This window comes from Eleutherodactylus coqui, chromosome 3 (assembly GCF_035609145.1).
Source record: "Eleutherodactylus coqui strain aEleCoq1 chromosome 3, aEleCoq1.hap1, whole genome shotgun sequence".
Classification (NCBI taxonomy): domain Eukaryota; kingdom Metazoa; phylum Chordata; class Amphibia; order Anura; family Eleutherodactylidae; genus Eleutherodactylus; species Eleutherodactylus coqui.
Window position 1 is genome coordinate 98,800,519 of NC_089839.1, and position 14,495 is coordinate 98,815,013.

Sequence of the window (14,495 nt, forward strand, 5' to 3'; positions counted from 1 at the left end):
ACACAACAGATCCTGCTGCAGGTCTCTTTGCCAATAATTTTTTTCTCAATCTGTGTGTTTATTACATTCTTTTTATCCTAGGAGCAAATTGTTAATCATGATCCCTACCATGATCATATGTGCTTTACGCACATAACAATCTTAAAACTTTGGATGAAAGAATCGATTTTTGTGTCTAAATGTTTAAACTGCACAAGGAAATAGATGAAATTGAACCAAATTCTGAAAACCGCATTGAAGAGCATTGTATGGCCAACATTTGCATCCGATTGGGAGCAAAAACAGGATAGTTTTACACCAGGATGGCCGAGTGGTTAAGGCGTTGGACTTAAGATCCAATGGATATGTATCCGCGTGGGTTCAAACCCCACTCCTGGTATAGGTTTTAGCCGGGGAGCTCTGCAAGCTAGGAATCGTAGAGCAACACAAAAGATCCTGCTGCAGGTCTCTTTGCCAATAATTTTTTTCTCAATCTGAATCCTGCGACTGTGTGTTTATAGCATTCTTTTTATCCTAGGAGCAAATTGTTAATCATGATCCCTACCATGATCATATGTGCTTTACGCACATAACAATCTTCAAAACCTTGGATGAAAGAATCGATTTTTGTGTCTAAATGTTTAAACTGCACAAGGAAATAGATGAAATTGAACCAAATTCTGAAAACCGCATCAAAGAGCATTGCATGGCCAACATTTGCATCCGATTGGGAGCAAAAACAGGACAGTTTTACACCAGGATGGCCGAGTGGTTAAGGCGTTGGACTTAAGATCCAATGGATATGTATCCGCATGGGTTCAAACCCCACTCCTGGTATAGGTTTTAGCCGGGGAGCTCTGCAAGCTAGGAATCGTAGAGCAACACAAAAGATCCTGCTGCAGGTCTCTTTGCCAATAATTTTTTTCTCAATCTGAATCCTGCGACTGTGTGTTTATAGCATTCTTTTTATCCTAGGAGCAAATTGTTAATCATGATCCCTACCATGATCATAGGTGCTTTACGCACATATCCAATCTACAAAACATTGGATGAAAGAATCGATTTCTGTGTCTAAATGTTTAAACTGCACAAGGAAATAGATGAAATTGAACCAAATTCTGAAAACCGCATCAAAGAGCATTGCATGGCCAACATTTGTATCCGATTGGGAGCAAAAACAGGACAGTCTTCCACCAGGATGGCCGAGTGGTTAAGGCGTTGGACTTAAGATCCAATGGATATGTATCCGCGTGGGTTCAAACCCCACTCCTGGTATAGGTTTTAGCCGGGGAGCTCTGCAAGCTAGGAATCGTAGAGCAACACAACAGATCCTGCTGCAGGTCTCTTTGCCAATAATTTTTTTCTCAATCTGAATCCTGTGACTGTGTGTTTATTACATTCTTTTTATCCTAGGAGCAAATTGTTAATCATGATCCCTACCATGATCATATGTGCTTTACGCACATAACAATCTTCAAAACTTTGGATGAAAGAATCGATTTTTGTGTCTAAATGTTTAAACTGCACAAGGAAATAGATGAAATTGAACCAAATTCTGAAAACCGCATCAAAGAGCATTGTATGGCCAACATTTGCATCCGATTGGGAGCAAAAACAGGACAGTTTTACACCAGGATGGCCGAGTGGTTAAGGCGTTGGACTTAAGATCCAATGGATATGTATCCGCGTGGGTTCAAACCCCACTCCTGGTTTAGGCTTTAGCCGGGGAGCTCTGCAAGCTAGGAATAGTAGAGCAACACAAAAGATCCTGCTGCAGGTCTCTTTGCCAATAATTTTTTTTCTCAATCTGAATCCTGCGACTGTGTGTTTATAGCATTCTTTTTATCCTAGGAGCAAATTGTTAATCATGATCCCTACCATGATCATAGGTGCTTTACGCACATATCCAATCTACAAAACATTGGATGAAAGAATCGATTTTTGTGTCTAAATGTTTAAACTGCACAAGGAAATAGATGAAATTGAACCAAATTCTGAAAACCGCATTAAAGAGCATTGTATGGCCAACATTTGCATCCGATTGGGAGCAAAAACAAGACAGTCTTCTACCAGGATGGCCGAGTGGTTAAGGCGTTGGACTTAAGATCCAATGGATATGTATCCGCGTGGGTTCAAACCCCACTCCTGGTATAGGTTTTAGCCGGGGAGCTCTGCAAGCTAGGAATCGTAGAGCAACACAACAGATCCTGCTGCAGGTCTCTTTGCCAATAATTTTTTTCTCAATCTGAATCCTGTGACTGTGTGTTTATTACATTCTTTTTATCCTAGGAGCAAATTGTTAATCATGATCCCTACCATGATCATATGTGCTTTACGCACATAACAATCTTAAAACTTTGGATGAAAGAATCGATTTTTGTGTCTAAATGTTTAAACTGCACAAGGAAAAAGATGAAATTGAACCAAATTCTGAAAACCGCATCAAAGAGCATTGCATGGCCAACATTTGTATCCGATTGGGAGCAAAAACAAGACAGTCTTTCACCAGGATGGCCGAGTTGTTAAGGCGTTGGACTTAAGATCCAATGGATATGTATCCGCGTGGGTTCAAACCCCACTCCTGGTATAGGTTTTAGCCGGGGAGCTCTGCAAGCTAGGAATCGCAGAGCAACACAAAAGATCCTGCTGCAGGTCTCTTTGCCAATAATTTTTTTCTCAATCTGAATCCTGCGACTGTGTGTTTATAGCATTCTTTTTATCCTAGGAGCAAATTGTTAATCATGATCCCTACCATGATCATATGTGCTTTACGCACATAACAATCTTCAAAACCTTGGATGAAAGAATCGATTTTTGTGTCTAAATGTTTAAACTGCACAAGGAAATAGATGAAATTGAACCAAATTCTGAAAACCGCATCAAAGAGCATTGCATGGCCAACATTTGTATCCGATTGGGAGCAAAAACAGGACAGTCTTCCACCAGGATGGCCGAGTGGTTAAAGGGGTTGTCCCGCGCCGAAACGGTTTTTTTTTTTTTTTAAACCCCCCCCCCCCGTTCGGCGCGAGACAACCCCGCTGCAGGGGTTAAAAAAACAACCCGCACAGCGCTTACCTGAATCCCGGCGGTCCGGCGTCTTCATACTCACCTGCTGAAGATGGCCGCCGGGATCCTCTGTCTCCATGGACCGCAGGGCTTCTGTGCGGTCCATTGCCGATTCCAGCCTCCTGATTGGCTGGAATCGGCACGTGACGGGGCGGAGCTACACGGAGCTACACGGAGCCCCATTCAGAAAAGAAGAAGACCCGGACTGCGCAAGCGCGGCTAATTTGGCCATCGGAGGGCGAAAATTAGTCGGCACCATGGAGACGAGGACGCCAGCAACGGAGCAGGTAAGTATAAAACTTTTTATAACTTCTGTATGGCTCATAATTAATGCACAATGTACATTACAAAGTGCATTATTATGGCCATGCAGAAGTGTATAGACCCACTTGCTGCCTCGGGACAACCCCTTTAAGGCGTTGGACTTAAGATCCAATGGATATGTATCCGCGTGGGTTCAAACCCCACTCCTGGTATAGGTTTTAGCCGGGGAGCTCTGCAAGCTAGGAATCGTAGAGCAACACAACAGATCCTGCTGCAGGTCTCTTTGCCAATAATTTTTTTCTCAATCTGAATCCTGTGACTGTGTGTTTATTACATTCTTTTTATCCTAGGAGCAAATTGTTAATCATGATCCCTACCATGATCATATGTGCTTTACGCACATAACAATCTTCAAAACTTTGGATGAAAGAATCGATTTTTGTGTCTAAATGTTTAAACTGCACAAGGAAATAGATGAAATTGAACCAAATTCTGAAAACCGCATCAAAGAGCATTGCATGGCCAACATTTGCATCCGATTGGGAGCAAAAACAGGACAGTTTTACACCAGGATGGCCGAGTGGTTAAGGCGTTGGACTTAAGATCCAATGGATATGTATCCGCATGGGTTCAAACCCCACTCCTGGTATAGGTTTTAGCCGGGGAGCTCTGCAAGCTAGGAATCGTAGAGCAACACAAAAGATCCTGCTGCAGGTCTCTTTGCCAATAATTTTTTTCTCAATCTGAATCCTGCGACTGTGTGTTTATAGCATTCTTTTTATCCTAGGAGCAAATTGTTAATCATGATCCCTACCATGATCATAGGTGCTTTACGCACATATCCAATCTACAAAACATTGGATGAAAGAATCGATTTCTGTGTCTAAATGTTTAAACTGCACAAGGAAATAGATGAAATTGAACCAAATTCTGAAAACCGCATCAAAGAGCATTGCATGGCCAACATTTGTATCCGATTGGGAGCAAAAACAGGACAGTCTTCCACCAGGATGGCCGAGTGGTTAAGGCGTTGGACTTAAGATCCAATGGATATGTATCCGCGTGGGTTCAAACCCCACTCCTGGTATAGGTTTTAGCCGGGGAGCTCTGCAAGCTAGGAATCGTAGAGCAACACAACAGATCCTGCTGCAGGTCTCTTTGCCAATAATTTTTTTCTCAATCTGAATCCTGTGACTGTGTGTTTATTACATTCTTTTTATCCTAGGAGCAAATTGTTAATCATGATCCCTACCATGATCATATGTGCTTTACGCACATAACAATCTTCAAAACTTTGGATGAAAGAATCGATTTTTGTGTCTAAATGTTTAAACTGCACAAGGAAATAGATGAAATTGAACCAAATTCTGAAAACCGCATCAAAGAGCATTGTATGGCCAACATTTGCATCCGATTGGGAGCAAAAACAGGACAGTTTTACACCAGGATGGCCGAGTGGTTAAGGCGTTGGACTTAAGATCCAATGGATATGTATCCGCGTGGGTTCAAACCCCACTCCTGGTTTAGGCTTTAGCCGGGGAGCTCTGCAAGCTAGGAATCGTAGAGCAACACAAAAGATCCTGCTGCAGGTCTCTTTGCCAATAATTTTTTTTCTCAATCTGAATCCTGCGACTGTGTGTTTATAGCATTCTTTTTATCCTAGGAGCAAATTGTTAATCATGATCCCTACCATGATCATAGGTGCTTTACGCACATATCCAATCTACAAAACATTGGATGAAAGAATCGATTTTTGTGTCTAAATGTTTAAACTGCACAAGGAAATAGATGAAATTGAACCAAATTCTGAAAACCGCATTAAAGAGCATTGTATGGCCAACATTTGCATCCGATTGGGAGCAAAAACAAGACAGTCTTCTACCAGGATGGCCGAGTGGTTAAGGCGTTGGACTTAAAGGGGTTGTCCCGCGCCGAAACGGGTTTTTTTTTTTTTCAACCCCCCCCCCGTTCGGCGCGAGACAACCCCGATGCAGGGAGGTAAAGAAAGCTCACCGGAGCGCTTACCTGAATCCCCGCGCTCCGGTGACTTCTCTACTCACCGCTGAAGATGGCCTCTTCCTCCGTGGACCGCAGCTCTTCTGTGCGGTCCACTGCCGATTCCAGCCTCCTGATTGGCTGGAATCGGCACGTGACGGGGCGGAGCTACACGGAGCTACACGGAGCCCCATAGAAGACTGCAGAAGACCCGGACTGCGCAAGCGCGGCTAATTTGGCCATCGGAGGGCGAAAATTAGTCGGCACCATGGAGACGAGGACGCCAGCAACGGAACAGGTAAGTATAAAACTTTTTATAACTTCTGCATGGCTCATAATTAATGCACAATGTACATTACAAAGTGCATTATTATGGCCATGCAGAAGTGTACAGACCCACTTGCTGCCTCGGGACAACCCCTTTAAGATCCAATGGATATGTATCCGCGTGGGTTCAAACCCCACTCCTGGTATAGGTTTTAGCCGGGGAGCTCTGCAAGCTAGGAATCGTAGAGCAACACAACAGATCCTGCTGCAGGTCTCTTTGCCAATAATTTTTTTCTCAATCTGAATCCTGTGACTGTGTGTTTATTACATTCTTTTTATCCTAGGAGCAAATTGTTAATCATGATCCCTACCATGATCATATGTGCTTTACGCACATAACAATCTTAAAACTTTGGATGAAAGAATCGATTTTTGTGTCTAAATGTTTAAACTGCACAAGGAAAAAGATGAAATTGAACCAAATTCTGAAAACCGCATCAAAGAGCATTGCATGGCCAACATTTGTATCCGATTGGGAGCAAAAACAAGACAGTCTTTCACCAGGATGGCCGAGTTGTTAAGGCGTTGGACTTAAGATCCAATGGATATGTATCCGCGTGGGTTCAAACCCCACTCCTGGTATAGGTTTTAGCCGGGGAGCTCTGCAAGCTAGGAATCGCAGAGCAACACAAAAGATCCTGCTGCAGGTCTCTTTGCCAATAATTTTTTTCTCAATCTGAATCCTGCGACTGTGTGTTTATAGCATTCTTTTTATCCTAGGAGCAAATTGTTAATCATGATCCCTACCATGATCATATGTGCTTTACGCACATAACAATCTTCAAAACCTTGGATGAAAGAATCGATTTTTGTGTCTAAATGTTTAAACTGCACAAGGAAATAGATGAAATTGAACCAAATTCTGAAAACCGCATCAAAGAGCATTGCATGGCCAACATTTGTATCCGATTGGGAGCAAAAACAGGACAGTCTTCCACCAGGATGGCCGAGTGGTTAAAGGGGTTGTCCCGCGCCGAAACGGTTTTTTTTTTTTTTTAAACCCCCCCCCCCGTTCGGCGCGAGACAACCCCGCTGCAGGGGTTAAAAAAACAACCCGCACAGCGCTTACCTGAATCCCGGCGGTCCGGCGTCTTCATACTCACCTGCTGAAGATGGCCGCCGGGATCCTCTGTCTCCATGGACCGCAGGGCTTCTGTGCGGTCCATTGCCGATTCCAGCCTCCTGATTGGCTGGAATCGGCACGTGACGGGGCGGAGCTACACGGAGCTACACGGAGCCCCATTCAGAAAAGAAGAAGACCCGGACTGCGCAAGCGCGGCTAATTTGGCCATCGGAGGGCGAAAATTAGTCGGCACCATGGAGACGAGGACGCCAGCAACGGAGCAGGTAAGTATAAAACTTTTTATAACTTCTGTATGGCTCATAATTAATGCACAATGTACATTACAAAGTGCATTATTATGGCCATGCAGAAGTGTATAGACCCACTTGCTGCCTCGGGACAACCCCTTTAAGGCGTTGGACTTAAGATCCAATGGATATGTATCCGCGTGGGTTCAAACCCCACTCCTGGTATAGGTTTTAGCCGGGGAGCTCTGCAAGCTAGGAATCGTAGAGCAACACAACAGATCCTGCTGCAGGTCTCTTTGCCAATAATTTTTTTCTCAATCTGAATCCTGTGACTGTGTGTTTATTACATTCTTTTTATCCTAGGAGCAAATTGTTAATCATGATCCCTACCATGATCATATGTGCTTTACGCACATAACAATCTTCAAAACTTTGGATGAAAGAATCGATTTTTGTGTCTAAATGTTTAAACTGCACAAGGAAATAGATGAAATTGAACCAAATTCTGAAAACCGCATCAAAGAGCATTGTATGGCCAACATTTGCATCCGATTGGGAGCAAAAACAGGATAGTTTTACACCAGGATGGCCGAGTGGTTAAGGCGTTGGACTTAAGATGCAATGGATATGTATCCGCGTGGGTTCAAACCCCACTCCTGGTATAGGTTTTAGCCGGGGAGCTCTGCAAGCTAGGAATCGTAGAGCAACACAACAGATCCTGCTGCAGGTCTCTTTGCCAATAATCTTTTTCTCAATCTGAATCCTGTGACTGTGTGTTTATTACATTCTTTTTATCCTAGGAGCAAATTGTTAATCATGATCCCTACCATGATCATATGTGCTTTACGCACATTACAATCTTAAAACTTTGGATGAAAGAATCGATTTTTGTGTCTAAATGTTTAAACTGCACAAGGAAAAAGATGAAATTGAACCAAATTCTGAAAACCGCATCAAAGAGCATTGCATGGCCAACATTTGTATCCGATTGGGAGCAAAAACAAGACAGTCTTTCACCAGGATGGCCGAGTTGTTAAGGCGTTGGACTTAAGATCCAATGGATATGTATCCGCGTGGGTTCAAACCCCACTCCTGGTATAGGTTTTAGCCGGGGAGCTCTGCAAGCTAGGAATCGTAGAGCAACACAAAAGATCCTGCTGCAGGTCTCTTTGCCAATAATTTTTTTCTCAATCTGAATCCTGCGACTGTGTGTTTATAGCATTCTTTTTATCCTAGGAGCAAATTGTTAATCATGATCCCTACCATGATCATATGTTCTTTACGCACATAACAGTCTTCAAAACCTTGGATGAAAGAATAGATTTTTGTGTCTAAATGTTTAAACTGCACAAGGAAATAGATGAAATTGAACCAAATTCTGAAAACCGCATCAAAGAGCATTGCATGGCCAACATTTGTATCCGATTGGGAGCAAAAACAGGACAGTCTTCCACCAGGATGGCCGAGTGGTTAAGGCGTTGGACTTAAGATCCAATGGATATGTATCCGCGTGGGTTCAAACCCCACTCCTGGTTTTAGCCGGGGAGCTCTGCAAGCTAGGAATCGTAGAGCAACACAACAGATCCTGCTGCAGGTCTCTTTGCCAATAATTTTTTTCTCAATCTGAATCCTGTGACTGTGTGTTTATTACATTCTTTTTATCCTAGGAGCAAATTGTTAATCATGATCCCTACCATGATCATATGTGCTTTACGCACATAACAATCTTCAAAACTTTGGATGAAAGAATCGATTTTTGTGTCTAAATGTTTAAACTGCACAAGGAAATAGATGAAATTGAACCAAATTCTGAAAACCGCATCAAAGAGCATTGTATGGCCAACATTTGCATCCGATTGGGAGCAAAAACACGTTAGTTTTACACCAGGATGGCCGAGTGGTTAAGGCGTTGGACTTAAGATCCAATGGATATGTATACGCGTGGGTTCAAACCCCACTTCTGGTATAGGTTTTAGCCGGGGAGCTCTGCAAGCTAGGAATCGTAGAGCAACACAAAAGATCCTGCTGCAGGTCTCTTTGCCAATAATTTTTTTCTCAATCTGAATCCTGCGACTGTGTGTTTATAGCATTCTTTTTATCCTAGGAGCAAATTGTTAATCATGATCCCTACCATGATCATAGGTGCTTTACGCACATATCCAATCTACAAAACATTGGATGAAAGAATCGATTTTTGTGTCTAAATGTTTAAACTGCACAAGGAAATAGATGAAATTGAACCAAATTCTGAAAACCGCATCAAAGAGCATTGTATGGCCAACATTTGCATCCGATTGGGAGCAAAAACAGGTCAGTCTTCCACCAGGATGGCCGAGTGGTTAAGGCGTTGGACTTAAGATCCAATGGATATGTATCCGCGTGGGTTCAAGCCCCACTCCTGGTATAGGTTTTAGCCGGGGAGCTCTGCAAGCTAGGAATCGTAGAGCAACACAACAGATCCTGCTGCAGGTCTCTTTGCCAATAATTTTTTTTTCAATCTGAATCCTGTGACTGTGTGTTTATTACATTCTTTTTATCCTAGGAGCAAATTGTTAATCATGATCCCTACCATGATCATATGTGCTTTACGCACATTACAATCTTAAAACTTTGGATGAAAGAATCGATTTTTGTGTCTAAATGTTTAAACTGCACAAGGAAATAGATGAAATTGAACCAAATTCTGAAAACCGCATCAAAGAGCATTGCATGGCCAACATTTGTATCCGATTGGGAGCAAAAACAAGACAGTCTTTCACCAGGATGGCCGAGTTGTTAAGGCGTTGGACTTAAGATCCAATGGATATGTATCCGCGTGGGTTCAAACCCCACTCCTGGTATAGGTTTTAGCCGGGGAGCTCTGCAAGCTAGGAATCGTAGAGCAACACAACAGATCCTGCTGCAGGTCTCTTTGCCAATAATTTTTTTTCTCAATCTGAATCCTGTGACTGTGTGTTTATTACATTCTTTTTATCCTAGGAGCAAATTGTTAATCATGATCCCTACCATGATCATATGTGCTTTACGCACATAACAATCTTCAAAACTTTGGATGAAAGAATCGATTTTTGTGTCTAAATGTTTAAACTGCACAAGGAAATAGATGAAATTGAACCAAATTCTGAAAACCGCATCAAAGAGCATTGTATGGCCAACATTTGCATCCGATTGGGAGCAAAAACAGGATAGTTTTACACCAGGATGGCCGAGTGGTTAAGGCGTTGGACTTAAGATCCAATGGATATGTATCCGCGTGGGTTCAAACCCCACTCCTGGTATAGGTTTTAGCCGGGGAGCTCTGCAAGCTAGGAATCGTAGAGCAACACAACAGATCCTGCTGCAGGTCTCTTTGCCAATAATTTTTTTCTCAATCTGAATCCTGCGACTGTGTGTTTATAGCATTCTTTTTATCCTAGGAGCAAATTGTTAATCATGATCCCTACCATGATCATAGGTGCTTTACGCACATATCCAATCTACAAAACATTGGATGAAAGAATCGATTTTTGTGTCTAAATGTTTAAACTGCACAAGGAAATAGATGAAATTGAACCAAATTCTGAAAACCGCATCAAAGAGCATTGTATGGCCAACATTTGCATCCGATTGGGAGCAAAAACAGGATAGTCTTCCACCAGGATGGCCGAGTGGTTAAGGCGTTGGACTTAAGATCCAATGGATATGTATCCGCGTGGGTTCAAACCCCACTCCTGGTATAGGTTTTAGCCGGGGAGCTCTGCAAGCTAGGAATCGTAGAGCAACACAACAGATCCTGCTGCAGGTCTCTTTGCCAATAATTTTTTTCTCAATCTGAATCCTGTGACTGTGTGTTTATTACATTCTTTTTATCCTAGGAGCAAATTGTTAATCATGATCCCTACCATGATCATATGTGCTTTACGCACATTACAATCTTAAAACTTTGGATGAAAGAATCGATTTTTGTGTCTAAATGTTTAAACTGCACAAGGAAAAAGATGAAATTGAACCAAATTCTGAAAACCGCATCAAAGAGCATTGCATGGCCAACATTTGTATACGATTGGGAGCAAAAACAAGACAGTCTTTCACCAGGATGGCCGAGTTGTTAAGGCGTTGGACTTAAGATCCAATGGATATGTATCCGCGTGGGTTCAAACCCCACTCCTGGTATAGGTTTTAGCCGGGGAGCTCTGCAAGCTAGGAATCGTAGAGCAACACAAAAGATCCTGCTGCAGGTCTCTTTGCCAATAATTTTTTTCTCAATCTGAATCCTGCGACTGTGTGTTTATTACATTCTTTTTATCCTAGGAGCAAATTGTTAATCATGATCCCTACCATGATCATATGTGCTTTACGCACATAACAATCTTCAAAACCTTGGATGAAAGAATCGATTTTTGTGTCTAAATGTTTAAACTGCACAAGGAAATAGATGAAATTGAACCAAATTCTGAAAACCGCATCAAAGAGCATTGCATGGCCAACATTTGTATCCGATTGGGAGCAAAAACAGGACAGTCTTCCACCAGGATGGCCGAGTGGTTAAAGGGGTTGTCCCGCGCCGAAACGGGTTTTTTTTTTTTTTAAACCCCCCCCCCCCGTTCGGCGCGAGACAACCCCGCTGCAGGGGTTAAAAAAACAACCCGCACAGCGCTTACCTGAATCCCGGCGGTCCGGCGTCTTCATACTCACCTGCTGAAGATGGCCGCCGGGATCCTCTGTCTCCATGGACCGCAGGGCTTCTGTGCGGTCCATTGCCGATTCCAGCCTCCTGATTGGCTGGAATCGGCACGTGACGGGGCGGAGCTACACGGAGCTACACGGAGCCCCATAGAGAAGAGGAGAAGACCCGGACTGCGCAAGCGCGGCTAATTTGGCCATCGGAGGGCGAAAATTAGTCGGCACCATGGAGACGAGGACGCCAGCAACGGAGCAGGTAAGTATAAAACTTTTTATAACTTCTGTATGGCTCATAATTAATGCACAATGTACATTACAAAGTGCATTATTATGGCCATACAGAAGTGTATAGACCCACTTGCTGCCTCGGGACATCTCCTTTAAGATCCAATGGATATGTATCCGCGTGGGTTCAAACCCCACTCCTGGTATAGGTTTTAGCCGGGGAGCTCTGCAAGCTAGGAATCGTAGAGCAACACAACAGATCCTGCTGCAGGTCTCTTTGCCAATAATTTTTTTCTCAATCTGAATCCTGTGACTGTGTGTTTATTACATTCTTTTTATCCTAGGAGCAAATTGTTAATCATGATCCCTACCATGATCATATGTGCTTTACGCACATAACAATCTTCAAAACTTTGGATGAAAGAATCGATTTTTGTGTCTAAATGTTTAAACTGCACAAGGAAAAAGATGAAATTGAACCAAATTCTGAAAACCGCATCAAAGAGCATTGCATGGCCAACATTTGTATCCGATTGGGAGCAAAAACAAGACAGTATTTCACCAGGATGGCCGAGTTGTTAAGGCGTTGGACTTAAGATCCAATGGATATGTATCCGCGTGGGTTCAAACCCCACTCCTGGTATAGGTTTTAGCCGGGGAGCTCTGCAAGCTAGGAATCGCAGAGCAACACAAAAGATCCTGCTGCAGGTCTCTTTGCCAATAATTTTTTTCTCAATCTGAATCCTGCGACTGTGTGTTTATAGCATTCTTTTTATCCTAGGAGCAAATTGTTAATCATGATCCCTACCATGATCATATGTGCTTTACGCACATAACAATCTTCAAAACCTTGGATGAAAGAATCGATTTTTGTGTCTAAATGTTTAAACTGCACAAGGAAATAGATGAAATTGAACCAAATTCTGAAAACCGCATCAAAGAGCATTGCATGGCCAACATTTGTATCCGATTGGGAGCAAAAACAGGACAGTCTTCCACCAGGATGGCCGAGTGGTTAAAGGGGTTGTCCCGCGCCGAAACGGGTTTTTTTTTTTTTTAAACCCCCCCCCCCCCGTTCGGCGCGAGACAACCCCGCTGCAGGGGTTAAAAAAACAACCCGCACAGCGCTTACCTGAATCCCGGCGGTCCGGCGTCTTCATACTCACCTGCTGAAGATGGCCGCCGGGATCCTCTGTCTCCATGGACCGCAGGGCTTCTGTGCGGTCCATTGCCGATTCCAGCCTCCTGATTGGCTGGAATCGGCACGTGACGGGGCGGAGCTACACGGAGCTACACGGAGCCCCATTCAGAAAAGAAGAAGACCCGGACTGCGCAAGCGCGGCTAATTTGGCCATCGGAGGGCGAAAATTAGTCGGCACCATGGAGACGAGGACGCCAGCAACGGAGCAGGTAAGTATAAAACTTTTTATAACTTCTGTATGGCTCATAATTAATGCACAATGTACATTACAAAGTGCATTATTATGGCCATGCAGAAGTGTACAGACCCACTTGCTGCCTCGGGACAACCCCTTTAAGGCGTTGGACTTAAGATCCAATGGATATGTATCCGCGTGGGTTCAAACCCCACTCCTGGTATAGGTTTTAGCCGGGGAGCTCTGCAAGCTAGGAATCGTAGAGCAACACAAAAGATCCTGCTGCAGGTCTCTTCTTTGCCAATAATTTTTTTCTCAATCTGAATCCTGCGACTGTGTGTTTATAGCATTCTTTTTATCCTAGGAGCAAATTGTTAATCATGATCCCTACCATGATCATAGGTGCTTTACGCACATATCCAATCTACAAAACATTGGATGAAAGAATCGATTTTTGTGTCTAAATGTTTAAACTGCACAAGGAAATAGATGAAATTGAACCAAATTCTGAAAACCGCATCAAAGAGCATTGTATGGCCAACATTTGCATCCGATTGGGAGCAAAAACAGGACAGTCTTCCACCAGGATGGCCGAGTGGTTAAGGCGTTGGACTTAAGATCCAATGGATATGTATCCGCGTGGGTTCAAACCCCACTCCTGGTATAGGTTTTAGCCGGGGAGCTCTGCAAGCTAGGAATCGTAGAGCAACACAACAGATCCTGCTGCAGGTCTCTTTGCCAATAATTTTTTTCTCAATCTGAATCCTGTGACTGTGTGTTTATTACATTCTTTTTATCCTAGGAGCAAATTGTTAATCATGATCCCTACCATGATCATATGTGCTTTACGCACATTACAATCTTAAAACTTTGGATGAAAGAATCGATTTTTGTGTCTAAATGTTTAAACTGCACAAGGAAATAGATGAAATTGAACCAAATTCTGAAAACCGCATCAAAGAGCATTGCATGGCCAACATTTGTATCCGATTGGGAGCAAAAACAGGACAGTCTTCCACCAGGATGGCCGAGTGGTTAAAGGGGTTGTCCCGCGCCGAAACGGGTTTTTTTTTTTTTTAAACCCCCCCCCGTTCGGCGCGAGACAACCCCGCTGCAGGGGTTAAAAAAACAACCCGCACAGCGCTTACCTGAATCCCGGCGGTCCGGCGTCTTCATACTCACCTGCTGAAGATGGCCGCCGGGATCCTCTGTCTCCATGGACCGCAGGGCTTCTGTGCGGTCCATTGCCGATTCCAGCCTCCTGATTGGCTGGAATCGGCACGTGACGAG

General features: G+C 43.4%; 21 non-coding genes across 21 annotated transcripts; all 21 read left to right on the forward strand.

Moving 5' to 3' along the window:
* Positions 1 to 296: 296 nt before the first annotated feature.
* On the forward strand, positions 297 to 379 carry TRNAL-UAA (transfer RNA leucine (anticodon UAA)). Its single transcript has one exon. It is a non-coding gene; the product is annotated as a tRNA-Leu (tRNA).
* A 354-nt stretch (positions 380 to 733) lies between these two features.
* Positions 734 to 816, forward strand: TRNAL-UAA (transfer RNA leucine (anticodon UAA)). The gene has a single exon. It is a non-coding gene; the product is annotated as a tRNA-Leu (tRNA).
* Positions 817 to 1,171: 355 nt separating this feature from the next.
* Positions 1,172 to 1,254, forward strand: TRNAL-UAA (transfer RNA leucine (anticodon UAA)). Its single transcript has one exon. It is a non-coding gene; the product is annotated as a tRNA-Leu (tRNA).
* Positions 1,255 to 1,608: 354 nt separating this feature from the next.
* TRNAL-UAA (transfer RNA leucine (anticodon UAA)) lies at positions 1,609 to 1,691 on the forward strand. Its single transcript has one exon. It is a non-coding gene; the product is annotated as a tRNA-Leu (tRNA).
* A 356-nt stretch (positions 1,692 to 2,047) lies between these two features.
* On the forward strand, positions 2,048 to 2,130 carry TRNAL-UAA (transfer RNA leucine (anticodon UAA)). Its single transcript has one exon. It is a non-coding gene; the product is annotated as a tRNA-Leu (tRNA).
* A 353-nt stretch (positions 2,131 to 2,483) lies between these two features.
* TRNAL-UAA (transfer RNA leucine (anticodon UAA)) lies at positions 2,484 to 2,566 on the forward strand. The gene has a single exon. It is a non-coding gene; the product is annotated as a tRNA-Leu (tRNA).
* A 1,309-nt stretch (positions 2,567 to 3,875) lies between these two features.
* Positions 3,876 to 3,958, forward strand: TRNAL-UAA (transfer RNA leucine (anticodon UAA)). Its single transcript has one exon. It is a non-coding gene; the product is annotated as a tRNA-Leu (tRNA).
* Positions 3,959 to 4,313: 355 nt separating this feature from the next.
* Positions 4,314 to 4,396, forward strand: TRNAL-UAA (transfer RNA leucine (anticodon UAA)). Its single transcript has one exon. It is a non-coding gene; the product is annotated as a tRNA-Leu (tRNA).
* Positions 4,397 to 4,750: 354 nt separating this feature from the next.
* On the forward strand, positions 4,751 to 4,833 carry TRNAL-UAA (transfer RNA leucine (anticodon UAA)). The gene has a single exon. It is a non-coding gene; the product is annotated as a tRNA-Leu (tRNA).
* Positions 4,834 to 6,130: 1,297 nt separating this feature from the next.
* TRNAL-UAA (transfer RNA leucine (anticodon UAA)) lies at positions 6,131 to 6,213 on the forward strand. The gene has a single exon. It is a non-coding gene; the product is annotated as a tRNA-Leu (tRNA).
* Positions 6,214 to 7,521: 1,308 nt separating this feature from the next.
* TRNAL-UAA (transfer RNA leucine (anticodon UAA)) lies at positions 7,522 to 7,604 on the forward strand. Its single transcript has one exon. It is a non-coding gene; the product is annotated as a tRNA-Leu (tRNA).
* A 353-nt stretch (positions 7,605 to 7,957) lies between these two features.
* TRNAL-UAA (transfer RNA leucine (anticodon UAA)) lies at positions 7,958 to 8,040 on the forward strand. Its single transcript has one exon. It is a non-coding gene; the product is annotated as a tRNA-Leu (tRNA).
* Positions 8,041 to 8,394: 354 nt separating this feature from the next.
* Positions 8,395 to 8,477, forward strand: TRNAL-UAA (transfer RNA leucine (anticodon UAA)). The gene has a single exon. It is a non-coding gene; the product is annotated as a tRNA-Leu (tRNA).
* Positions 8,478 to 8,825: 348 nt separating this feature from the next.
* TRNAL-UAA (transfer RNA leucine (anticodon UAA)) lies at positions 8,826 to 8,908 on the forward strand. The gene has a single exon. It is a non-coding gene; the product is annotated as a tRNA-Leu (tRNA).
* A 355-nt stretch (positions 8,909 to 9,263) lies between these two features.
* Positions 9,264 to 9,346, forward strand: TRNAL-UAA (transfer RNA leucine (anticodon UAA)). Its single transcript has one exon. It is a non-coding gene; the product is annotated as a tRNA-Leu (tRNA).
* A 353-nt stretch (positions 9,347 to 9,699) lies between these two features.
* Positions 9,700 to 9,782, forward strand: TRNAL-UAA (transfer RNA leucine (anticodon UAA)). Its single transcript has one exon. It is a non-coding gene; the product is annotated as a tRNA-Leu (tRNA).
* Positions 9,783 to 10,137: 355 nt separating this feature from the next.
* TRNAL-UAA (transfer RNA leucine (anticodon UAA)) lies at positions 10,138 to 10,220 on the forward strand. Its single transcript has one exon. It is a non-coding gene; the product is annotated as a tRNA-Leu (tRNA).
* Positions 10,221 to 10,575: 355 nt separating this feature from the next.
* On the forward strand, positions 10,576 to 10,658 carry TRNAL-UAA (transfer RNA leucine (anticodon UAA)). Its single transcript has one exon. It is a non-coding gene; the product is annotated as a tRNA-Leu (tRNA).
* Positions 10,659 to 11,011: 353 nt separating this feature from the next.
* TRNAL-UAA (transfer RNA leucine (anticodon UAA)) lies at positions 11,012 to 11,094 on the forward strand. Its single transcript has one exon. It is a non-coding gene; the product is annotated as a tRNA-Leu (tRNA).
* A 1,295-nt stretch (positions 11,095 to 12,389) lies between these two features.
* TRNAL-UAA (transfer RNA leucine (anticodon UAA)) lies at positions 12,390 to 12,472 on the forward strand. Its single transcript has one exon. It is a non-coding gene; the product is annotated as a tRNA-Leu (tRNA).
* Positions 12,473 to 13,786: 1,314 nt separating this feature from the next.
* On the forward strand, positions 13,787 to 13,869 carry TRNAL-UAA (transfer RNA leucine (anticodon UAA)). The gene has a single exon. It is a non-coding gene; the product is annotated as a tRNA-Leu (tRNA).
* Positions 13,870 to 14,495: the final 626 nt, after the last annotated feature.